Source organism: Microcebus murinus, chromosome 9 (assembly GCF_040939455.1).
Source record: "Microcebus murinus isolate Inina chromosome 9, M.murinus_Inina_mat1.0, whole genome shotgun sequence".
NCBI lineage: Eukaryota > Metazoa > Chordata > Mammalia > Primates > Cheirogaleidae > Microcebus > Microcebus murinus.
In genome coordinates, this window is record NC_134112.1 from 59,304,460 (window position 1) to 59,330,950 (window position 26,491).

The 26,491-nt window shown below is 37.5% G+C and overlaps 1 protein-coding gene and 1 long non-coding RNA gene across 3 annotated transcripts in view; both read left to right on the forward strand.

The window, feature by feature from the left end:
* Positions 1-26,491, forward strand: part of GSAP (gamma-secretase activating protein) — a 191,312-nt gene that overhangs the window by 26,098 nt on the left and 138,723 nt on the right. The gene's annotated exons all lie outside the window — the stretch shown is intronic.
* LOC142872920 (uncharacterized) overlaps positions 12,386-26,491 on the forward strand; it is a 29,757-nt gene continuing 15,651 nt past the window's right edge. Inside the window, exon 1 of the long non-coding RNA XR_012921016.1 lies at positions 12,386-18,407. This is a non-coding gene — a long non-coding RNA (uncharacterized LOC142872920). The remainder of the gene's footprint in view (positions 18,408-26,491) is intronic.

Sequence of the window (26,491 nt, forward strand, 5' to 3'; positions counted from 1 at the left end):
TATTTATAGATCTTTGAATGAATGTAAAAGAGTTTCTATAGAATAAATTTAATTTGTTATGTTAAAGCAGGTGTCCTCAAACTATGGCCCATGGGCCACATGCAGGCCGCCTAGCACATCTATCCAGCCCTCTGGGTGTTTTTGCTGATGCTGCCTGTCCTCTTAGCAGCCAATTCCTCCTGGGCCCACAGTGTGCACTCTACAACAGTCTGAGGGACAGTGAGCTGGCCCCCTGTTTAAAAAATTTGAGGACCCCTGCGTTAAAGAATATGTGGTTTTGTTAATTTTAAAAGATACTACCAAATTGCCTTCCACTAAACCTGTACCAGTTTAACTTGAAATTCACTTTTGACTACAGTTGTTCATACCTAGATAATAAGCATCCCAGGACTAAGCAAAAATCCTTCTATTTGCCATAGCCTGCTCATGAAAGAGTAGAAGGAAAAGATATATGAGCTGTTTCCACAGCAGCATAATGACAATTCCATCTTTCGCCTATAAACAGGAAGTAAAACCAGGGTAAAAACATAACTTCCTTCGTTTTCTTTCTCTTTTTTTATTTTTTATTTACCACGTCATGTCCTCTTCCTAGACTTCCTTCATTTTCAATGAGAAAAGCATAGCAGACATCCTTCCATCCAAATCCTGCACACACACAAGAAAACCTAAATATACAGGCTGCCACCTATAGATAGTCACATTCACAATTAAAATTAAGGTTTTTAACCAAATAGAAACAAGAGGGCTAGTGGAAACTCACAGTGTCTTTTAAAGCTTGTGCCCAGACATTTATTTTCGTATCATATCATATCTATATATCATATCTGTTCACATTCCATTGGCCAAAGCATGACATATGGCCACACTCAACATCAGTGGGTTGCAATATATAATCCTCTTTTAGGAATCCTATACTTGGGAACACTCACTGTAGTCTACTTTAGGTGACTGTATTTATGTTGTGGGTATGATGAGGAGGTGAGAAGAAAGGAACTGCCACAATTGAGATTTTACTCTTCTGATAGGACAAGTTCTTAAAGATAATTAGATATCGATGTAGAAGACTAGAGGCTTTACTTGTATTGCCATGATGAAAAAAAGGAGCAGATTACAGTTCAGTGAATCTGCAATCAGATTGCATGCTGGGCTGCTAATGGGCATGAGGTTTCTTTTTGGGTTGATGAAATGTTCTAAAATTAGATTGTAGTGATGTTCGTACAACTCTGTGAAAATACTAAAAATCACTGGAGAGCACAGTTTAAAAGGGTGTATTTCATGATACATGAATTATGTTTCAATAAAAATGTTATAAAAAACAATTGCATGCTGGGGTTGTAAATTAGTACCTTCTATAATTTCAGAAACTATATTTCTTTGGTAATGTTAAAGAATAAATTCAGAGAAGTGATAGGTGATATTTTTAAAACTCAGTTTTACTACATTTTAAATAAATGTAATAGTACCTATGTAGTTTTTAAGCTGTTTATTATGGAAGGTTTCAAATATATACAATAGCAGAAGAATATAAAGCCCATATACCCATCACTCAGCTTCAACAATTATCAATTGATCAGTTTTGTTTTCTCTATACCTCAGATTATTTGAAGTGCTAAAGTATCACGTTTTATCTGTAAATATTTAGTATTATTTATCTAAAAGATAATGACTCTACCATTTAAACATAATCACAGTGTCATTTGGCAGGTCCAAAAAACAACAGTAACTTTTTAGTCATCAGGTATCCAGTCATTATTCTTATTTTCCTGATCGTCTTATAAATAATATTTTTGTGAGGTCTTTTTTTACTTAAAAGAAAATCTAGTACTGTGAATTATTATAAAAGAATTATAGTATTCAGAGCAAGAAAATAACATTCTTAAATGTACCTAAATCATTTCCTATAAAATGCTAAGTATTAATATTAACTTATTCTCTATACTATTTGAATCTTCTAACTATGGCTATGTATTATTTTTCTATAAAAAGTAAATATTAGAAAGAATTCTCTAGGTATTCAATTTTTGATGTCTTCTTATTTTCTTCTATTAAAATATAACAAGTGTTACTTTTTAAATATAGTGAGAGAAAAGGCTGAAGCAAAGGAAAACAGTAAGTATACAATGCAGCCAGTAGTGCACATATACCATTAATCCCTATACAGCTGCTAAGAATCGGCTGCAAATTTTTCTCTAGACTTTCTAACAGTAAGAGGAGAATAAGCTGGTGAGATACACAAGATACCATTTCATGAGAGAAAAGCAAACAAAGTGCTTCAGACAAGCATAACTAATGTTCTTAATAAAGCCAGAAGAAAATTTCTCTTAAAGGTCCTTATGGAAGATTCTGCTTGATAAAGAACATGCAATCAACACTTGCTATAGTCAAATACAGGGTTTTAGGGCTGTTTTATAGCATCCCTAAATATAGGCTGATGACAGCCACCAAAGTGAAATCAGTAAAAGCAATACTGACACTAGAATGCCAGCAGCATGATGTGATCCTGGCATTCAGTTCTCTGCTGGTCTGACTGATTTTAGTATATTCGTAGGCATCACAAATGCGGATGACTACAGGGGCCAGGCAGGTACTTTAATGAGTAAAGCCTGCTGCCTGAGAGGTAGGGGTGTGTGTGTATGGGTGTGTGTGTGGTGGGGGATGGCAGGGGTTGGGGGAGAGAATTGTGACCACTGGAAAACCCCTGCCCTAACTAAACGGAGCAGCAGTCATTTTTTAGCGCCAGCAGATGTTGCTATGGGGAGATGTTGGTACGGTGCTGCCAGATCTGCTATATTTGAAATCTCAATTTTTCAGTGTTGGCTAAAATTTTTAAAAAATACTATGTTGGCCAAACAAAATAGTTTCATGGGCTAAATCGATCCTAGTTTTTAACTGTTTATCTAGGGGAATGGATGATTTCACATCTTTCAGGTAATCCCTCATGAGCATGCTTCTCTCAGCACACATACTTGTTTTAATTATCTTCTAAGTTGGTGGTATGATTGACTTCTCTTGCAAAATAGAGTTGCTTAAATAACATGGGTTCCTGAATAGCAAGCCAAAAAGGAAGAGAAAGGCAATTCATTTATTTTCCATCACTTGATCATTTTTTCTCGATTTTCATGAAATGACCAAATGATCAGCAGAATATTAATTTTAGAGCTGGTCTTCTATCATGGTACTCTTGAAACTGACCCAGCAGAGAGGCCTAGCTTGTTTCACAGAGGCCAAAAATGACGTGATGTCAGTACTTAAGAGGGCATCTCCTCATTTTTGTTCTTGCATTTATACTTCCCACCGCTGATAGTAATGCTTGCTATTTTCTTATTGAGATGTATCCAATTCAGAGTTCATACATGATGGTGACTGGAAGGTTTAACCCCTAATTTTATTAGAACCAACAAGTACTATGGAAATGTCTACACATGGATGCATGGATTCTCTAGTTCTTACACAGTGGCTTCTGTAGCTAAGCCCTTCTGACACATGCTAAGGCTAATCTGAGGAGAATGCTCCAATACAGTGATCTTCATTAGGGTTTTCTCAAAGACAACAAGTATATTTGTATGAATTTACATAGCTCTTGGACTGACAAGGATCATACTTCAAGATAACCTCAAACACTCTCAGTTAATCAAAATCAACTTCCCATACTACCTCCACATAAAAACTTCAGAGACACAGAAATATATGTCAGTTGTCTCTTTTTCTATTGTAAATCCAGGGAATGATTTAAGATTTTAAAAACTTAGGTATAAAATCAAATGGTTCATAGTAATCAGGGAATTTTCTAGAATATTTGGAGTACATGGCATTATGTTAAGAGTGTACATATTTCTATTTGGAGCTGTTTGACATGTTTGGAGGTAAAAACTATAGTATGATAGTAGATTACATCCAACTAAACACACATCCCCAGCATCTACTTCTTGTGTTAGAGTATTGTTTATCAAGAGTTTTCTTTAAATTTGAGCTTTAACATTATGTACCCAGACATAATGTTAGCTTTTAATTATAATAATTGCTAAATTAAGAAAATCTTTAATTTATATTGTTTGACAATGTATAATCATCTGTATTCTTTCCAGAAGGATTTGAAGTCATTTATAATAAAGAACAGAGGTATTTTTGTTAAAAAACAAAACAAAACATATGCAAGAGAAAAAGAACAAAATCCGGTTTATGAATGTGGTGGTGGGAGCAGAAGGTATAGCAATGGCGAATTGTTAACCTGAAAACTTAAGCATGAATAGATGATAAAATTGAGTTAACTCTGGACTTCTTGGTTGAAATGGGAAATATAAGTTGCATATTTTTTATTAACTACCTAAATAAAAACTAATTGATAAGAAGAAATATTATCTAACTTTAAACTTTTAAGGAAGAAATTACCACACAGATGTTGTTATGAAGGACATTGAACAAATAAAAGTATCATCAAATTGCAATCTTATGAAATATGTCAAAATATTCTTCATGTAGTCATTTCAACATAGACCTTTGGCAGAAGTCCAAGAGCATTATGTTAAATAGATTTCTACAAAAGCTGAAGAAATGTAGATTGTAATTTTGGGGTGACGATAATGTCAACAGGGACAGAGTCAGTAATCACTTTGCCTCTTAAAGCATCCCACTCAGTAAGCAATGAAAGAAATATTGAATACAACACATTTTAAGACTCACAAACCTTCTGAGATCTTGTTGTCATTAATTCAGCCTGTATTTACTCATGTCATAACATATGTGTGTTATGTGCCCTAGAATTTTCATGAATATCTCACCTTTAGATGGTCCTTAAGTGTTTATATATAATGTACATATCCACGTGGCCTAAGGAAGTGTTATACTTACTTTTTTTTTTAAGACAGGGTCTTACTCTATTGCCTAGGATAGAGTACAGTGGCGTCATCATAGCCCACTACAACTGCAAACTCCTGGGCTCAAGCCATCTTCCTGCTTCAGTCTCCCCAGTAGCTGTGACTACAGGCATGCACCACCACGCCTGGCAAATCTTTTAATTTTTTGTAGCAATGGGGTCTCGCTCTTGCTTAGGCTGGTTAAACTCCTGGCTTCAAGCAGTCCTCCCTCTTTGGCCTACCACAGTGCTAGGATTACAGGCATGAGCCACTGTGCCCAGGGGAGTTATACTTACTATTCATTCACTCTCTGAGATGTATACATATTAAATTCTGCATTCAACTACTTTTTTCATGCAATCTATAGATAGTTAATTTTTACCTATAGGAAGGTGTATAATATACAGTTAAAAAGAAAAAATGTAAAGAAAACCACAAGTCTAGTTTGGGAAGAATATTTTATATTGTTAATAATCCAAACAATTAATAATAAGTAAGGGATTAAAAATATTCAGAAAAAGTTCCAGACTCTCACAAACTTTTATCTAGCTATTTGATCTAGCCATTAGCATTTCTGATAGGAGCAGGTGTTTCTGTCAAGTTCATATATATTTATTTTGAACTTTGACTTTGAGAACCCAGATAGTTAACATGCCAGATAGTTTTTATCATAATGGGTAATAAAAGATGAAAAGTAAAATGTTGAAATGCAAGGCCTGTATAAAAGCCAAAGTGTAAAACTAACAATTTTCTCAACTCCTGTCCCTTGTTTTGTGGGAAAGTTTGTGTGGCATTAGTTTGAAATAGGTGAGGAGCCTCTCCAAAGACAGCAGAAAGGATGAGATTAAATTTATTGAGTCTCTCCGATGATTGAGATTATGAAACATAATGATTCTCAAATGCTAGCCATTTTGTATAGGTATTACAGGTTGAGGCTCCCTTATCTGAAATGCTTGGGACCAGAAATGTTTTGAATTTTGAATTTTTTCAGTTTTTGGAATATTTTCATGTACATAATGAGGTATCTTGTGGATGGGACCTTGTGGATGGGATGGGACCCAAGGCTAAACATGAAATTCATTTATGTTTCATATACAACTTATACACATAGCCTGAAGGTAATTTTATACACTATGTTTAATAATTCTGTGCATGAAACAAAGTTTATGTACACTGAACCATCAGAAAGCGAAAGTGTCACTATCACAGCCACCCATGTGAACAATCTTTGGTTGTTTGGCATCACCATCATTCCTGACTCTGAATTTATATACTATCAAAAAGCAATCATCTTACATTTATTCACACATAAAATACTTCGTTTAAAAAAATGACTTATCATTAATACAGTGAAAAAATAATGTGTTCAAGATAACAGAGTAGCACAGTAGTATCACCCAAATACCTGGATCATCTGTTAAACAATAGCAACTATAATGGCAGGCTTTCAGTCTCTACCTACGATGCTGTGTTTTGATTAAAATCTTACTGTACATTGTATTTGGGGGGAGGGAGAGAAGAAGAAACATCAAAAGCACTTGAGGGACCAGAAAGTAGGTCCTCTATGAGTGAGGAGGCATTCTGCTGGATGGCTTTTCAAAATGTTTCCTCCCACCTTATTAATAATGGTTTTTGTCTTAGAGATCTCTCTCCTTGGCCAAGCAGTGTAGTCCCAGCTTCTTGAAAGGCTGAGGCAGTAGGATCACTTGAGGCCTAGGAGTTGGAGACCAGCCTAGGCAACACAGCAAAACTCCATCTCTTGGGAAAAAAATAAAATCTTTGATGGTATAAACTGACATTGTTTTTTATTTTGTTATGAATGCTCACTGAATGCTCTGTCCTTCAGTAAGCCATCACATATTTTAACCATGTCATCTATAGGTACTTTCTCTACAGTGTTAACAATGTCATCTTTGTCATCACTATTATTGTGATCACATTGATTCAGAACCTTTTCAGCTATTTCATCATTGGTTAATGAATGAACAACTGGAGCCCCATTAATGACATTAAAAACTCCTTTGATGTCCACTTCTTTCAGCTTACTGATAGTCTCTGAATGTATATTTTTGGCCTAAGTAAGGAGGTCAGACATCATTTTCTTCTCACTTGACATACGGAATCCTTCAAAGTCACCACCTTGTTTATCACCATCACTGCACATAGTCGCAGGCCACAGGTTGCACCAGGTATGCCCACAACTATGTCTTTAGTCATAGTGTTCCAAGTGTTGGCAACAGCATTTATGGCATGCTTCATGTTAAACTCCTTTTGAAAACCTTTCACATCCTTGCCTCTGTTCGCTGCTGCTAATATGCTATTCAAGAAAGTATTTTTATATTTATTCTTCTTTGATCTAAGAATAACCTCATCTTCAGCTGTCAGTAGTGCCATGGAATTAAATAAATAATAAAAAATAAATAAGAATACCCTTATCACATGGCTAAATTAATAAAGTCACATTTGGGGGAAAGTTACATGGCATAGACATTATTTTTGATGAGAATTTCAGCTGAAGGCAAAGCATAACAGTTGTCAAAGGGAAAAATCTTGCAGCCATCCTCCAGACCAACTTCCCTCCTGTGAGCATGAGCTGCTGGTACAAAATGTTTGTGAAACCAATCAGAAAAGATGTCCCTGGTGATCCATGCATTTTTGTTAGCATAACAGTGGACTAGTAAGAAATACACTTTTTTAAAACAGCAAGGACACAATCTTTTGCCTACCTGAGCAAGTTTACAGTTTTGCATGCCTGCTGCAGTAGCGCATCCCAGCATAGTTATCTTATCCTTGGCGTCGCTAATTCCTTTAGGGGATGTCTCAACAGCTGAAGTCAGTATCTTTCCAGGGCAATAATAGCAAAAATCTGATGCTTCATCAGCATTATAAACTTGTTCTGGTGTCATATATTCATCAGGGATGACCTTGATAAAGTCATCAATGAATTTTTCTGTTAATTCATGATCAGCAGATGCTTTATCATCACATGTCTTTACAATTTTAATGTCATGTCTTTCATGTCTAGTCTTAAACTACTGCAACCAGCTTGTTGAATACTCACAGTTCCCTTCAATTTCCAGTTCATTGTAATAGATCTTTGCTTGTTTCATGATCAGCATGCCATTAAGTGTTCACTGCAAGGCTGATGGATTCACTCTTTCAATACACAATCAAGATCTTCATTTTTAGTTTTATGTGGTGTTTTTCTGTTTTTCATGAACTTCTGCTCATCATTTTCAGCAGAGAACTTTAATAGTTTATCCTTCTGTTGCTTCCAGTCATACATGGTGGTCATTCTGACACCATATTCTTTCATGTTTCACACACCACTGTCCAGTTCCTCCACCAGCTTTACTTCCTATGCTATAGATAAATGTGAATCCTTCCTCTTTTTCCTATCACTGTTACTGGTAGTGGTATCTTCAGGCTGTTTTGACATTTTTAATAATATGTCTACACAGAGTAGAGAATAAGAAAGAAAAAAAACAGGGAATAGATAGGTAGATCTTGGCTCCACGTGGGGCATTGTGGGGGAACCTGCTGTTGTTGGTGCATCTGTCCTGCAAATGTGCCATTTTATTACCCTTTGTAGCTAGCATGGAGGAATCTGGGCATGCACAGGAAAGATATATCACAGCTGCAGGGGAATGGAAGGGTCTTTTTTATGTGTGGATGCTGAATAAATTCTGTGTTGCATACCTGCATTTTGGCTGTGATCCATCACTTGGGGTCAAGTGTGGAATTTTCTACTTGTGGCATCATGTTGGTGATCAAAAACTTTCAAATTTTGAATTTCAAAATTTTAAATTAGGTCAACCTGTATATGTACTTAAGTCCCATCTACTACTTCTCATAAATGAGGAAACAGACTTAAGTTAAGTAACTTGGCCAATAAAGTACACCAAGTGGGTGTCGTAATGATAGTAGTCATGAGGAAGCTGTTTCCAAAGGGGGTTAAGCAACCACCCCAAAGTCCCACACTAAGCAAGTGGCAGAGCCATTATATAACTCCATAGTCCAAAAGCAGCATTGTCAACCTAGAGAGAGCATGGAAATATAGAATTTTAGAATTGAAAGAGACTTCACAGATCTTCTAGTTAGTTCAAACTTCTCCAGCATGCCAAATTTCCATATTTGGAAACTTAGGAAATAATTTTAATATACTTTCAAAAGAGGATAAGGTGTGAAATTGTTCCTTCAGTTTAATTCTTCACCTAGAGTATTGTAGACATTCACATTTTAATAAGTAAACAAGAGGAAACTGTGATAATAATTGTTAACTTTTTTGTGGAGAGAAGGATGTTGCTGGCAGTGGTTTAATCATCAGTGAACTAAATGAACAAAATCTAGGTACTTGTGCTTTCTTGAGCTCCCCATCCTTGTGTCCCCCTACTTCCCCGTTTTCCTGTTGTATGCTTATGAACTTGTTGAGGGCAATGTGGGAATTTAGATAAATCATAAAGGTTTATTTTAGGAGTATGAAGTTCCCCCAAATTATTCTTTACCAGTTTCCAATTGGGAATACTTTCATTTTCTAAAACAATTACAAGAGGTTGCCTATTAAAGGAAAAAAAAAAGGTAGATCTGAAAACCCAAACTGTAAGGTTCTCCAGATAATCTGTTTCCTAGATCTCTTGCAGAACAAAAATCTTTTGTAGTGTGATAGCGTATTTTTTGCTTTGGACAGAAATGAATACTCATGGTATTTGATTTTTTAAAGACGGCTCCTTTGACTCTCACTCAAAGCAAAGCTTATTCTCCCCTACTGTCTCTAGGTATGTCCAGTTAGGTGTATGTGGTCCACAGAGCTGCTTTCCATCAGAGAACTTATTCCCCTGGGATAACTACTTTGAGGATGGAGATTCCACAAACTCCCTCTCTCTACCTGGGTCCAGTGTTTGCTCATCCTTACCATCAGGAAGTTCATCTTTGTGTTTACTATAGATGATTCCTACTGCATTTTCCATGGCTCTGCCTGCTGTGCCAGCTGGGACAAGCTGAACAGAAATTTACGCACCAGGGAGCATTCCCAAACTCTCAAGCAGATAATGCTCACTGGGGTGATTACTGCCATGTGAGGTGCCGAACAGATTGTAATGTGCCCACCATGCCCTTTAAGTGACACTAATCGCACTCTGATGCCCAACTCAGATTGGCCGCTCCATGAAATCTCAGTACCTCCAAATTATTCTGTTCTTCTCCCTCACATCCCCCATCAAAATAACTACTAATTAGGTATTAAGAGTGGAGCAAGGTGATTTTCTGGTGAAATATTTTTCATTTAGGTATGAATGATTGAAAAAGACTTTTTTCTCCAGCAGGCATTTACTTTTTAAAGCAAGCACCTATTGATTAAGGAATAAAATGCTTATTACTGAAAGATATTAGTAGTTAGGGCTAATGTTACTTCCTTTCAGGCCTGCTTTGAAGTAAGTTTAGAAATAATAATAAAGTGCTTAGCAGCTTATATTCATAAAGGAAATAATCTATTATTAGTATTAGATCCTGTAGTCCAAATAGCCTTTGATTCTATATATGATATTTCCATGGCTTTATCTGAAAAGTTTCCTGTTCTCTTACAGTACATGTTAACAGTTCTGAAATGCAGAGTAGACCATTAAGCTCAATTTCTTAAATTTGTTCTGATATGTTTGATTGTATATCCTTTCAAGATTTTGGTTACTTTTTCCTGGAATCTCTAATTAATTGGTACTATGTCTATAAACACTTATTTCTAATATTTCTATAAAATGTATACATTTTAAATGTGAAAAGCCAAAACAGAAACATTGCTGTAACTAAGCCCTAACCAATACTGAGAACAAAGGAACGATAACCTCATGGTTAATAAATTTTTGTTTTTGTAACAGGGTCTTGCTCTGTCACCTGGCTAGAGTGCAGTGGCATCATTATAGTTCACTGCAACCTCAAACTCCTGGGCTTAAGCAGTCCTCCTATCTAAGCCCCCCAAGTAGCTGGGACTACAGGCACATTCCATAACACCTAGCTAATTTTTCAGTTCTTTGTAGAGATGGGGTCTTGCCCTTGCTCAGGCTGGTCTTGAACTGTTGACCTCAAGCAATCTTCCCACCTCAGCCTCCCAAAGTACTATGATTACAGGCGCCCACCATGCCCAGCCAAATTTTATAATATTGTTTATAGATAACACTAGACTCATTTTTTTTTTTTTTTTGGAGACAGAGTCTCGCTTTGTTGTCCAGGCTAGAATGAGTGCCATGGCGTCAGCCTAGCTCACAGCAACCTCAAACTCCTGGGCTCGAGCGATCCTTCTGCCTCAGCCTCCCGAGTAGCTGGGACTACAGGCATGTGCCACCATGCCCGGCTAATTTTTTATATATATATCAGTTGGCCAATTAATTTCTTTCTATTTATAGTAGAGACGGGGTCTTGCTCTTGCTCAGGCTGGTTTTGAACTCCTGACCTTGAGCAATCCGCCCGCCTCGGCCTCCCAAGAGCTAGGATTACAGGCATGAGCCACTGCGCCTGGCCTAGACTCATTTTTAAATGTGCCACTTTCCTCCCTAATATCTAGAATGGGAATCACTCTAATCCTCTATTCTTTTGTATTCTTTCTTAATATACTTGTATAAAGTACATCCTGTACCACCTTGTGCCTAAACAGATTGTTTTTCTTGTCTAAAGTAATTACACTACTGGTATCCCACCAAGCATCTTCTGTTCTTATTCATCTATTTCCCTATCTTGTCAGAAATTTTAAATTGGGTTGGCAACCACCCTACCCAGTTTGAGTTTACCTTTTTTTTTTTTTGAGACAGAGTCTCACTTTGTTGCCCAGGCTAGAGTGAGTGCCGTGGCGTCAGCCTAGCTGACAGCAACCTCAAACTCCTGGGTTCAAGCAATCCTTCTGCCTCAGCCTCCCGAGTAGCTGGGACTACAGGCATGCGCCACCATGCCCGGCTAATTTTTTCTATATATATATTAGTTGACCAATTAATTTCTTTCTATTTATAGTAGAGACGGGGTCTCGATCTTGCTCAGGTTGGTTTCGAACTCCTGAGCTCAAACGATCCGCCCACCTCCGCCTCCCAGAGAGCTAGGATTACAGGCGTGAGCCACCATGCCGGCCTTGAGTTTACCTTAATTGCCATCATTCAAAATATAATGGAAGTGCTAAATGGTAGAGAGTTCAGGACTGACCCTTTAAAACGATGTTCAGCCGGGCCCGGTGGCTCACGCCTGTAATCCTAGCTCTCTGGGAGGCCGAGGCGGGCGGATTGCTCAAGGTCAGGAGTTCAAAACCAGCCTGAGCAAGAGCGAGACCCCGTCTCTACTATAAATAGAAAGAAATTAATTGGCCAACTGATATATATATAAAAAATTAGCCGGGCATGGTGGCGCATGCCTGTATTCCCAGCTACTCGGGAGGCTGAGGCAGAAGGATCGCTCGAGCCCAGGAGTTTGAGGTTGCTGTGAGCTAGGCTGACGCCATGGCACTCACTCTAGCCTGGACAACAAAGCGAGACTCTGTCTCAAAAAAAAAAAAAAAACCGATGTTCAGTGCCCAAGTCCCAGTTAGCTGTGATAAGATGATGGAAAGAAGGAAACAATGAAAATGTGGGAAAATATTAGGAAAAAGAAAGAAGACAGAATGAGAGAGAGAGATCCAGAGATCCAAATATTCAGAAAGAAAGATGAATATAAATGGATAATAAGTTTAAATGAAAGAACCTGGAAAAGGAAAAGTAATGTCTGCAATATAAAGAAAGATATATGGTAAATAAAAGTTCAATCTGTACACCAAGTCTTACTTAAAGCTGGCTTACCATAGATGTCCATCATTTCCAGTGCCTATTTTTAAAATATACTTTGAAGATAATTTTTAAAATTTACCAATAGAATTAAAAACATTTTTTTCCTCAAAAGTTAATCTCCTTTCCTTCTTTTTTTTTTTTTTTTTTCACTCTGCTGCCCAGACCAGAGTGTGTCCAGGTGATCATAGCTCACAGCAACCTGAAACTCCTGGGTTCATATTATCTTCCTGCCTCAGGCTCCCAAGTAGTAAGGGCTACAGGTGTGTGCCACTGTACCTGGCTAAATTTTTTAAATTTTTGTAGAGATGGGAGTCTTGTTACATTGCCCAGACTGGTCTTGAACTCCTGGTTTCAGGTGATCCTCCTACCTCAGCCTCCCAAAGAGCTAGGATTACAGGATTAGCCACCATGCCCAGCCTAATCTCCTTTTTATGAGGAGAAAAAATAATAACATTTACATTTAGTTTTGGCTAACACATAGAGATTATTCATATAAAAGAATTGCAGTGTGATATATCAGAACAAGCAGGAATTTAAAATCCAGGTAGATTTGGGTTCAAATCTTATCTCTTCCATTGACTACTTATGTAACCCTAAGAGAACCACTGAACTCTCTTGCCTCAGTTTCCTCAGGTGCAAATGGGACTAAAATTGCAATCTTTCAGGCCTGTAATAAAGTTTAGAATAATGTACCTAAAGTGTTTTGAAGGTGGTATGCATAAAAGAAATGAAAGCTGTGTTTATTAGATCATGTAGTCAGTTAGTCATGATATAAGTAATACTTCTTACCTGGATCCCTGGCATTTCATTTAATAGCAAGGCCTGTATGTTACCTTATTTTGCATGCTTGGTATTTTGTCACTAAATATGAAATTATAATATTCATAAAACAACCCACACAAAATAACTCTAAAATTTCATCTAATTATTTCCTTTTTGCCACCAGCAGTTTGTCTTCTTTTGCTAATGGGCACCTTAACCAGGTGGTCAAGTGAACTTCACTAATGAGAAAAGCTCTCACCATGTGCCCCCTGATGTGATGCACTGAGGACACATCATCACTTATTAAGCATTTTTGCCAAAAATACCTACTTTAATCTAATAGTGAGAAACTTCAAAGAAATCCAAATTGGGAGATATTTTAAAAACCAAATGGACTGTATTCTTTAAAAATGTTAATGTGAAAGAGAAAGTCTGAGAAACTTTTCAAGATTAAAAGATATGACAACTAAATGCAACAGGTGATCCTAGATTAGATCCTGGAGTAGGGGAACATTTGCCATAAAGATTATGATTGGGAAATTAGTGGAGTTTGAATATAGAGTATATAGTAGATAATAATATAATATTGTATTAATGTTAAATTTCCTGATTATGGAAGAGAATGTGTGTGTATATATATACATATATACGTGTATATGTACATATACACACATATACAGATAGAGACAGAGACAAACAAAGCAAGCACTAAACCACATGTGTCAAACTGTTAAAAATTGGTGGATCTGGATGAAGAGTATCCAGGAATTCTTTATCATATTCTTATGACTCTTCTGTAAGTTTGAAAGTATTAAAGAATGTATCTTGTTTTATAGAAAGCAGTTGATTTCTTGATGCAACTAGCTGACTTTTTAAGTAGAATTTACTGAGAAATATCCAATAAATCCAAATCAGGCAATCTATCAAAATTACTGTAACATAATCGATGACTTATTCTCATGAATGTCTTTCAAAGAAGTAATGAGAGTGATGAATTTTCTCTTATCCTTTTAAAGGGTGGTTCTCCCAGGCAAGCACAAGATCATGGATAGATATGCACTTAAAAGTTTGCATTATAAATGTGAACTGAATTGATGATTAACTGGAAAGCAGTGGTTACAATGAAGGGTTTTGAACTTCCATATACAAAAGTTGTATCCAGCAAATAAAAATTAAACCTTACTTGGGAAAAATAAATCTCAATTTAGCACATTGATCTTCAGAGCAAACTATGTATATATACATTTTGAATAATCATTACAAATATTTTAGATGTGTTTTCTCTGAGAATTTAAGAAAGTATCTTTCATAACTTTCTCTGAAATCTGGAAACAAGATTAAATGTTACTTTTTGGTATTAGGTATTTGGTTTGGTATTTTATCTTTTATCAAAAGATAAAAGAGGGTCTTGAATGTTTCATGTTTCCTCTTTTTATTAGGAATGAAATTCCTTATATGTATAATCAAAATATGCTATGTTTTCAAACAAAATACAAATGTTGCTGTTATTTGTGTTTGCATCATTTCTATGTTCTCAATTTTATGTGCCTGCATTTTAAGCTATGATTTTGGATTCTGTTTGTTTTTATTTTAAAAACCAATAAATTTCTTTTATAAAACTAGCAAAAAGCAAGTGCTGATTTATATATTATCCAGTTGAGAAATGGTCACAAGATCCAAAAAGCCCTATGTCTTGAAGTCAGAAATAATTTCTAAGTTGTGGAGGCTGAAGTGCTTTTGTAAGTCTCTAGGTGGTCTAGCCGGATTTCCGGGTTGAATTGTAACAATCTTTTCTGTCATGGGATGCCTTGCCCAGGTTGTGCAATGAAACTATTAAAACCAAGCAAACCTGTTGCTCGACTACTTCAATCCTGTTTCCTCTGTATCCAAATCAGGTTATTTCCATGTAAACATAGTTTAATAGAATATTTACCACCTGACCTTATAAAAATTTCTGTGGACTTGCTGATTAAAAAAAAAAAAACTGGTTTGAAATTATGCTGTGAGCTAGCTGGGGCTCAGAACGCTTTATTGTCTCGATGAAATTTGGGTACAGCCAAATACAGGTGACATCAGATGCAATTATTTTACAGGTGGTTCTACCTTTCTCCTTCTGCCTACCTGGGCTACCCACAAACTTCTTTATTTCTCATCCTATGACTATGCCACAGGTGTGGTGGGTGTGGCACATACCACTGGTACAACCCTGGAAAAGATGCTTCCACTTCCCACCAAGGCCAAAGACCAGGTTGGTCATTCAAATAGGAGTGAATGGAGTTTTTCTTGCTTTGGGCAGAAGGTGGGAGAGAAAGAGGAGTATATGAATCTTTCTGACAAGAGAGCTTATTAAGTCCTAGTTTCAATTGTTCTAAGTTTTTCTAGTTTTTACACAATGAATTTGATAGTTGGTCATTTATTTTCTTTGAAGTAGATTCACATTTATGCTTTGTGTTCTGCCTTCCAAATCTATTTTGAGAAAAATGTGGATCAGCTAAAACTGCACTCAATTTCAATGTGTACTTAATTCATTAACTCTTCAAGCATTATTCCCTGAAAGAAAACTAAAACAACTATGATCATAGAAAATGGATTTGGAAAATTTATTTTTAAAAGGAGAGGGAAAGAAATTGCCAACCTTTCTTTGGGCAGTACTGTGCTATAACTTTCCACTGCCAAGATCTGAAACTTCAGGGATTCTATTGCAAAAACTGCTTTTGCATAAGGTTTTTCTTCTTTGCTTTATTCTATAATGTTTAGAGCCCACAACTACATAATGAGAACATTTCAGGGTCTAAACCATGTAAAGATACTCAGATTATTAATCATATCTATGTAATAAACAAGTGATTGCTGAGGGTCCATTATGTGCCAGTCACTGTACCAAACATACAAAAAGAAGCTCCCAGTCAAATTGGGGTGGGCGGGGGAGATATATACATATATGAACAATATACAACAGCCACAGAGATGTTAAAAGAGATGACTGCAAAGTACAACTGCGACCAGAGAATGAAACAACTCATCGTGCCAGAGAGAGTCAAAGAATGTGGTAATATTTGATCAAGGTCTTAAAGGATGACTAGAGATTCATCCAGTGGGTCCACCCAGTGGGAGTAGGCATTCCAATCCCAGGGAACATTGTTTGTAAAAGCATGGAGGCCTGAAATGCCAGATAAATCCAGAAAGTGGCTTGGAATCACTGGAATTTAGGGTACGAAGATTAAGCATAACTTCCTTTCACCAGTTTTGGCTGGCTCTCTCAGTGACTCTCACATTCTCCTCTTGGGATCCTCTCCTGCTTCAGCTCCCAGTGCAACAGAGCTCTTTCTCTCACCCAGCACCTCTGGTACTGAGTAGATAATTTCTAAGCTAGATTACAAGCATCCTTTCATGATATGGACAAATTCTGTGCCTCTGTGTATTGATCTCTAACAAAGCCAGTCCTGCTCAGTCTGATTACTAACTATGCATTAGGGTTTATTCCTAAAGACTTTTTGGCTATTTTCAAGCCTATCCTTGAAGAGTAGAGGTTTATTTAACATGTGAGATACTAAAAAGAATATATTGCAAGTCCTGAAAGTAATCCTGAGTGGTATTCCAAAAATGTTTTCAGAAAAGCTAGCCTCTCTTGTAACATTTTAAGATGATTCTTTGAAGAGATCTCTCCTTTGGATTTGCAAATTCTAGTATATTTTAAAATAATCACATATTGTTGATTTTTTTGGTATGATAATTATACTGTGGTTATCCTTTCTAAAAAGTCACTTTTTGGAGATATATACTAAGGATAGTAAGTGTAAGGATGAAATGATGTGATGTTTGCTTTAAAATATTAATAATCCAGTGAGGAGAGAAGAGAGAAATGGGGGGGAGGAAATAAAAATGAAATAATATTAGTCATATGTCAATAGACATAAGGGATTCATTATGCTAGTCTATTTTTGCATATTGAAACATTTAATAAAAAGTGGGGAAAAAAACTCACCAAACATTATAGTCACACTTCATCTTGTGTTAGTGAGTGGGAAAAAATAGTTGTTTTCACAAATATAAAAATTAATTTTTGGCTCTGTGCAGTGGCTCATGCTTGTAAACCCAGCACTTTGGGAGGCTGAGGAGGGAAGATAGCTTGAGGCTAGGAGTTTGAGAACACCCTGAGTAACATAGCAAGACCCCATCTCTACACACACATACAAAAAAAATTTTTTTTAATTAGCCAGGCATTGTGGCACATGTTTATGCTTGGGAGGCTGAGATGGGAGGATTGCTTTAGCCCAGGAGTTCGAGGTTACACTGGGTTATGATCACACTCCTACACTCTAGCCTAAGTGACAAAGCAAGACCCTGTCTCTAAAAAAAAAAATTCATTTTTAAAAGTCATAATTTCATTACCACCTCCATAGGTTCGAGGAATCTGAGTTCTTTATAAGGACTTGTAATACCTTTTCCTATAAAAGAATTTCAATATATATTCATATGTATCATCTTTTAATAATTCTAAAGGTAAGTAGACAACTAAACATATACTGAAATCTAACAATATATAGTAAAAACCCTTTTATCCTAGAGAATGCATCACTTCTTATTTCAGCTTGTTATTGTTTTTGATATTACAGCACAACTATACTATGAACATTAGTGAGTAAATATTACCAAACCTAAATATAGATGTGTTTTCATCTCTGTTCCAGTGTGTCACTTTACATTGATTCATCCTCTTTATAGCACACTCCTCCACCTTTTCAAAAAATTTTTAAGAACTCCAGGCATTCTTGGACAGTAAAGATTGTGCCGAAATCAGATTTGTCTTTAATTCTAATTGTTTAGCCTCTAAAGTAGCTTACATAGTGTGCTGTGTTGAGGTCCTCTCTAGCATATGTTTTGTTACGGGAATAGTGAGGTGACTCCATGGGTCCTCTTCTTCCCTGGGAAAGCACACAGGCTTGGTGAGCTCACCTTCAGACCTCTGAGCGCCACTGGAGATGAATAATTACAGTAGGTAAGGTTTACTCGCCCTGTTTAACTCAACACTGAACTCATACAAGTGCACTTTGTAGTGGTTCTTCTCCTTGCCCTAAATGCACCTTAATTAACACACCCTAGTCTTTAACTTTTTCGTTTTATAAGTCACCTCTGCAAATTCCAGTTTATATGTTTTCCAGGATGCTTTCCCCCTTTAGGGGAATATTCCCAAAGTGTGACCAAAGGATCACCTGCATCCAAATCACTTGAAGTGCTTGTTAAAAATGTACAATCCTGACCTCACTGCAAACGTTCTGGATTAGAATCTCTGGAGGTGAAACCTGGAAACAGGGATCCTCACATGTTTAAGATTGACAACAAAGCTTTGGAGAAAATTTTCGATTGACTACAGAATGGCAGGACCAAGAACAACCACTCTGCTCCTGCCCACTCCTTCTTTAAAAGTGTATTTCCTCAAGTTGTGAGATGCACTGTTGACTTAATGACAGCTTCTTGTGCAAAAAGAATTTTTAGAAATATTAATTGTAAAAATATCTGTCAGTTCTAGAATCAAAGAAACTGGCATTATATATATGTTTTACCAGTTGTCTAGTCACTTATATTAGTAGTAAATTATTTTAAAATAGAAATATACCTTATAAAATTTAAATGGTTAGTCATTCTCATCCTTTTGACATTTTTTTAAGTTGTGAGTATTTTATGCCAATGGGAAGATACCGATTAGGCAAGTTGGATTGGGTCCTCTTCAAACTGGCATGATGTAGGGATATGAAGGCCAAGTAAAATTTTATGGAAATCAAGTTCTGGATATTCAATTTCTCTTCACACTCCTTAAAATTGATCTGCCTGAGGACACACCTTTCCATCTCTTCTTTCACACGTTCCTCCCCCATGGTCTCATATTTTAAAGAAGAAAAGTCCCCATCACCCTAAATGCACTATTGTATGTTACCTCGGAGTAGAAAAATCTCTGGAATCAGCCACGATAATTAGAAACACAGTATATTAATTGGTGTTAGTGTTGAGAAAGGGAGTCACATTAATATATGAGTAAAAAATCCTTTTGCAATTAGGTGGTTTCCTAGTTTGTTTTTAATAAGCAATTTGTAGATCTTTGCAGGAAGATCCACAATCGAGTTGTCACCTGATCATTAAAAAATAATTTTTTTTTTTGAGACAGGGTCTTGCTCTGTCACCCAGGCTGGAATACAGTGGCTAGATCATAGCTCACTGCAATCTCAAACTCCTGGGCTCAAGCAATCCTCCCACCTCAGCCTCCCTAGTAGCTGGGACTATAGGCACACTACCACAGCCAGCTAATTTTTTTTTTTTTTTTTTTTTTGAGACAGGATCATCACTCTTTTTCCCAGGCTAGAGTGCAATGGTGTCATCATAGCTCATAGCAACCTCAAGCTCCTGGGCTCAAGTGATCCTCTTCCCTCAGCTTCCCGAGTAGCTGGAACTACAGGCTCGTGCAACCACATCCAGCTAATTTTTAAATATTTTAAAGACGGACTCTCCCTATTGCCCAGGCTGGTCTTAAACTCCTGGTCTCAAGTGGTCCTCCTGGCTCAGCCTCCCAGAGTGCTAGGATTACAGCTGTAAGCCACCACACTGGGCTAGTTTTTTTAAAAAAAATTTATGTACAGATGGGGTCTTATTGTGTTTCCCAGGCTGGTCTTGAACTCTTGGCCTCAAGCTGCTATCCTCCCTCTTTGACCTCCCAAAGTGCTGGGATTACAGGCATAAGCCATAGCCTTTGGCCTCAAAAATAAATTTTGATGTTTGATTGCCCCAAGAGTTTTGGCATGATTCTGACAGAGTGCAAAGAATTAAGAGCATTGCTTCTATTCCCACCTACTAATTTATGCAAACAAATTTTCTCAGCATTTACTTTAATATTATAATAAAACAGAAAAAGTTGAGGGGATAAACTGAGAATGAACTGCGTTTCAATTTAGCAATAATTCATTCTTATCTACAGAGAACTAATTTTAGCAAAACCAGCCTGGCCCCATTCAGCTTATTAAGAGATACATTTAAAATAAAAATTTACTTTTCCTGTTTCATAATTACTTATCAAAATTTGTAATATGTTCATGTTGTTTTCATCACTAATAATTGAAATGATTATTCAACCCAGAATAATTAAAATAAGTCAGAATAATTAAAATGATAACTCAATCCAGAATAATTTTTAAACATAGCTTTATGATCACAGGACATAATTTCAGCATATATACTTTTACCTTATGATAAGATAATTGATAAAAAGATTTTCAGGAATAAAAACATGTGCTAATAGAATCAAATTCTTTAGTAGAAGCAGAATAGAAATATGAATTTAAGGAGAAAGAGGAAAGATACAAAATTTCTCATTACTAAAGAACAGCTTGTTCATATATTTTTAAAAAATAGATGGCGTAGTATTTAGATTCTATTAGATTTTTTAAAAGTGCTGTAATATTTTTATTTTAAAATCATAATATTTACAATACATTATAAGTTACATTCTTTGCAACTTTTAAAACTTGGGATGAAAAATGTTAGATGTCAGCTTAATGTGCAAGAGGATACAAAGCTTTACAAAATTCTTTCGAACGTGTTTGCCAAGTAAAAAGCTCGAAGACCACTATTTTGAGATACCCACTCCAGAGATCGGTGTGTAGACTAGACTAGCTGGGGGAAAATAGGGAGAAATTGGGCAGGGCACCAGTTAGGAAACAACTTATTTTTTTCATACATAAGGAATTTGAACCATATTAAGTTCATAGGCATGGGAATTAAGAGAAACAGACTGAAACTAAAAACTACCAGGCAACTAGGAAATAAGAATTATTAGCATCTTCCCTGCTTCATTTCAACTGAGGTTTTAAATACTATCAAAACTGAGTTTCTTAATGTTTTCCACCTGCAGACTCTGCCTTGACTTGGTCCTGAACTTCTTCCATCCTTCCCCCAGTATTTGTCAGACATTCTGTGAAGTGCTGGAGCTTCTAAAATGGTAAACGACAGGTCCCTGGCCTCCGATAGCTTCCATTCTAGTGGGGAAGCTTGCAGCTGAGTCTGATGCCTAGAGAGAGCTCATACATGGCCGACACAATTCCACCCCGCTCCTCTTTGTAGCATGCTACCGGACAGGGAGCTAAAGCCTCCGTTTCCCAGCCTCCCTCGGATTCCACACGTGACCCAGCCTCTGCCAAACAGACATATGAATGTGATATTTGGATAACAGAAGTGTCCTTTCTGCTGTTTCCACTAGCAAGCAAAGATGTGGAGGCTCTGTTTTTTTTTTTGTTGTTTTTTTGTTTTTGTTTTATGGCAATGTAGCAGGGGCCTCATGATGTGGTTTCTATTTCTTTGGGTGCCAGGGGTATCCATTTTGCTGGCATAGATCTAGACCTAGGCGGAGCCAGCAGTTGGGGCAGCCATTTCCTTATGCCACAGCTTTCTGACCATTCCTTAGTTTTCTGATCATGGCACAGGCAATAGCTACCTTGGTTGGCACTTGTGGCGATCATTCCTGGAAGGCTAAGCCTAGAGACTATTTCCCCAGCTTTTCTAAGAATTTTGTAAGCACCTAATTTGGTATATTAAGTCCCCTTGAGTTTGAATTAGCTAAAATGACTTCTTGTATTGGCAACCAAATCCTGACTGATACAGATGAAGCCCTGAATCATTCCTGTCAGCCCTCCACCAGCCTCCTGTATTGTTCCCTAAGCCTATTTGTTGTCAAACAGAGCTGGGATCCAACTAGCCAGTGATAACCCTGGAATGCTACATTGTTAATTGAGTTGTTCCTCCCCTGTGAGCTTTAACCTCAGCACTAGACTCTTCCGTGGCTTGTTGTGGTTGGCCCTCCTTTTGGGGAACTAGAGCCTCTCCTGCTCTCTCTGGCAAAGGCTATTCATGAACAGATCTAAATGGTGGCTTCAGAAGTATTGAACCCTTACGTGCTGACTTTCTGCCTCTATGTTCCACCCACATGCTTGGGCCTCCATAGCTTCCCCTTGAGCCTCTGTTGTACCCTTTGTGCAACATGACTTACCTTATTGCTCCTCCACAGGGTGTCTCTCTATAATGGGTCATTTCCTTTAGAGCACTGCTTCTCTTTAGTTGCCCTTAAAAGTTTCCTTGGAATTTAATTCAAAATACCCCAACCCAACCCTGATTGAGTAGGGGGAAGTATGGAGGGAAGTCTGCATTTTTAATAAGTGCCACAGGGCATTCTGACCCACAAGGATGTTGCTCTACACTTTGACAACTCTCTGATGTCAATGCCCAGCCCATTTAAGTGGGTGGGACAGAAAGTAGGTCCTTACTCCTTCACCCTTCCCAGTGCTGTGAGGGTGGGAAAAGAGAGGGGTTACCGATAGTCCTGAGATTATAAACTTGGGTGAGGAGGATTATGATTGTAGCACTGGTTCACACAGGGAAATGAAGAAGGGAAACCAGTTTTGTAGAAGATAATGAGTTCCATTTGAGACATGTTGGGTTTGACATCCAAGTGAAGAGGTTATATTGTTGGCAGCCAGTAATGGATTTGATGACTCAGGTCTGGAGGTTGATTAGTAGGATTCTTTGCTAAGATTTCAGAGAATCACTGCTGTAGCTAAATTATTTCTTTAATATGGTTCAACCATAGTTGTCCTGAAATAGACACAAATCTATTAGTAGCATTGCCAATGTGACATGGAATCAAATATACTTTGCATTTTATCCTGGGTTGTGTAAGAGGAAAAGTGAGAAGATTCATGGCAGGAAAATCAGTGTTACAGGTTGCCTAAGAGATGCTTTAAAGCTCATCTCTTCCCCTCGCCCTTCATCCATCTTCTTCTTCCCCCAAGCCCACTGAGAAATATACCTTGGTTGTATAAATTGAAGAAAGAAAAGTTGTGTAGGATAAGGGCAAGAAAGTAGAATAAAAACTAAGGCTAAGAGTATTATTGTAAATAATTCGGCTATCCACAGATCAGGTTGGGTAAAATAATGAAGATCCTGCAAATGTCTTACAGGTCTCTGTTAAAAGAGAACTCTCTACTCTTCTTCCAAACTTTTTGTAAAAATTCTATTCCTGGTCTCTCTAGAAGTTAAAGCCACAATGGCTTTCAAGCTCTCTTTTCAAGTGAAATCTTATGCAGAAATCTTATTTCATGACTGTAACTGTACTGATTGAGTTAAAAAATATACCATTTACTTATTCTAAAGTCGTTACCTGAGTTTCATGAGAACAATGAGGCTATTTTGATAGAGATAAAAATATAAAACTAGGACATATGGGCAATAGTTATATGTAAGGAAACAAATTTATTTCCAGTTTGTATTGGTTGCCTAGTATTGATAAAATCCTGATCCTGTGGGGTGTGGTAGCTTCCTGTAATCCCAGCGCTTTGGGAGGGTGAGGCAGAAGGATGGCTTGAGGCCAGGAGTTCAAGACCAGCCTGGGCAACATAGCAAGACTTCATATCTATAAAAAAAAAATTTTTTTTTAAATCCTGATCCATTCAGAAAAGAGTCACAAATATAACACTTTTTTTAAACATGTTTTGCAATCTTGGGATGCTGTAGATAAACAGATGTGGTATGAGAACCCTAATTTTGAAATCTATAGAAAAATGATTTAATTTTGTCAGTTATAGATAGTCACTGAACACTTAGTATGTTCTAGAACTGAGATTACATTAGAGAACAAAACAGACACCTGGAATTTATAACCTAAATTCCACTAAACATAGGTAAATAGATAGAATTAAACAAATAAGGAAAAGTAATTAGAGGTACATAAACTGTAAGTTGAAAGAAATTCTAAGTATGCTGTGAATATATGACAGGAGACCTAACCTTGCATAAAAGTGGTCAAAAATGCTGTTCCTAAGAAAATGATGTTTAAATTGAGAAATGAAGGTTGAACAGGCAAAGGGAAGGGAAAAAGAAAAGTATTCCAGGTGAATGGATCCGTATGTGCAAAGGCCCAAAGGTGGGAGAGAGCGTGGTTTATATGAGGAACTAAAAGTCTGCATGGCTTTTCCCCAAGAGAGCTGAGGGAGTGGTGAGCTGTACACAGAGTCCAAATAGTATGAGACATTTTACCCAGTGCATTAAGGTAATTTATAAAGTATTAGTGGATATGCTTTTAATCCCAGAACTATGTTAACCTTCAGCCCTTCACCACTTGGGCTGTAAACCAAGAGGTGTTTCCCCAAGAGGCAGAGGGTGTGCTACAAAGAAAGCCAAGCACAGAAACTTCAAATTCTTGGCTTTTAAGTTTAAACCAAAAAAGTAACAGGCTGAGCATCAGAAAAGTGAGGACAATATGCTTGCTGAGTTAGAGTATAGTATGGGGCCTGCACAGGCTTCTGGAGAGTTAGACCTGAGCATAGCTTCACAGATAAAGGTCATCCCAAGTGGGCTGGGGAGAGCAGCCATATATTTTCCAGCATGGCCAAAAAGTGACAGAGCAGGTAAACCAGGGGGTGTGCAAGTGAGGCGATGCAAACACTGAGGGCAGCAAATGTTTAAAGAAGGAGGGACAAGGGGATCAGTATACTGGAGTAGGGTTTGGGATCTCTAGTTAATATATTTCTTATATTATCCTGACATATCTATGTTACATATTTGGGCATTATTTGACAGACAATGGAAAGCCATTGAAAGATTTGAAATAGAAATTTGATGATGATATCTCTCTAGTTGGGTATAGAGAATGATTTGAAGAAAGTGAGAATAATCTAGAGGGAAACTCTTTACAAAGTTATTGTGATAGTCCAGGCAAGAGATGATGGTAGTCTGCGTAAGGATGGCAGCAGTAGAGATGAACAGAAATGGACAGTTTATAGATATCTCTGTTAGTCTACTCAGGCTGTCATAACAAAATACCGTAGAGTGGGTGGCTTAAACAAAATTTATTTTCTCACAGTTCTGGATGCCAGAAGGGCCAGATCAAGGTCTGGCAGGGTCAGTCTCTGGTCAGGGCTCTCTTCATGGCTTGCAGATGACCATCTTCTTGCCATGTCCTCACATAGTGTGGAAAGAGAGATACAGAAAGCGATCTTGCTCTCTTCCTCTTCTTTTCTTATTTTATTTATTTATTTATTTTTTTGAGACACTTTGTCACCCTGGCTAGAGTGCAGTGGCCTCCTTATAGCTCACTGCAACCTCAAACTCCTGGGCTCAAGTGATTCTCCTGCCTCAGCCTTCCAAGTAGCTGAGATTAGAGGTATGCACCACTACACCCAGCTAATTTTTTCTATTTTTTGTAGAGACAGGTCTCACTCTTGCTCAGGCTGGTCTTGAACTCCTGGCCTCAATCAATCCTCCTGTCTCAGCCTCCCAGAGTGCTAGGATTACGGACATGAGCCATAGTGCCCAGCCTCTCTTCCTCTTCTTTTTTTTTTTTTTTGTTTTTTTTTTGTTTTGTTTTGTTTTTTTTGAGACAGAGTCTCGCTTTGTTGCCCAGGCTAGAGTGAGTGCCATGGCGTCAGCCTAGCTCACAGCAACCTCAGTCTCCGGGCTCAAGCAATCCTGCTGCCTCAGCCTCCCGAGTAGCTGGGACTACAGGCATGCACCACCACGCCCGGCTATGTTTTTCTATATATATTAGTTGGCCAATTAATTTCTTTCTATTTTTAGTAGAGATGGGGTCTTGCTCTTGCTCAGGCTGGTTTCGAACTCCTGACCTGGAGCAATCCGCCCGCCTCGGCCTCCCAGAGAGCTAGGATTACAGGCGTGAGCCACCGCGCCCGGCCTCTTCCTCTTCTTATAAGGCCACAGTTCTGTGGTATTAGGGCCCCATCCTTTTGACCTCATTTAATTTTAATTACCTTCTAAAGACCCCAAATACAGTCACATTGGGTGTTAAGGCTTCAGCATATGAGTTTGGGGGGAACACAATTCAGTCCATAGTAATATCTTATACTTTTAGGCAATAGTGCTTGATTGGGTATGGGGATGAAGTGGAAAACTGTGGGGGGGAGTCAGCAATGACACCTAGGTTCCTGGCTTTAGCAGAAATGATAGTGCCATCTGTGGAGATTGGGATTACTGGAAGCAGAAAAGATTTGGGGGGGAAATATCTGAACATAATGTTAGACATGTTCGTTT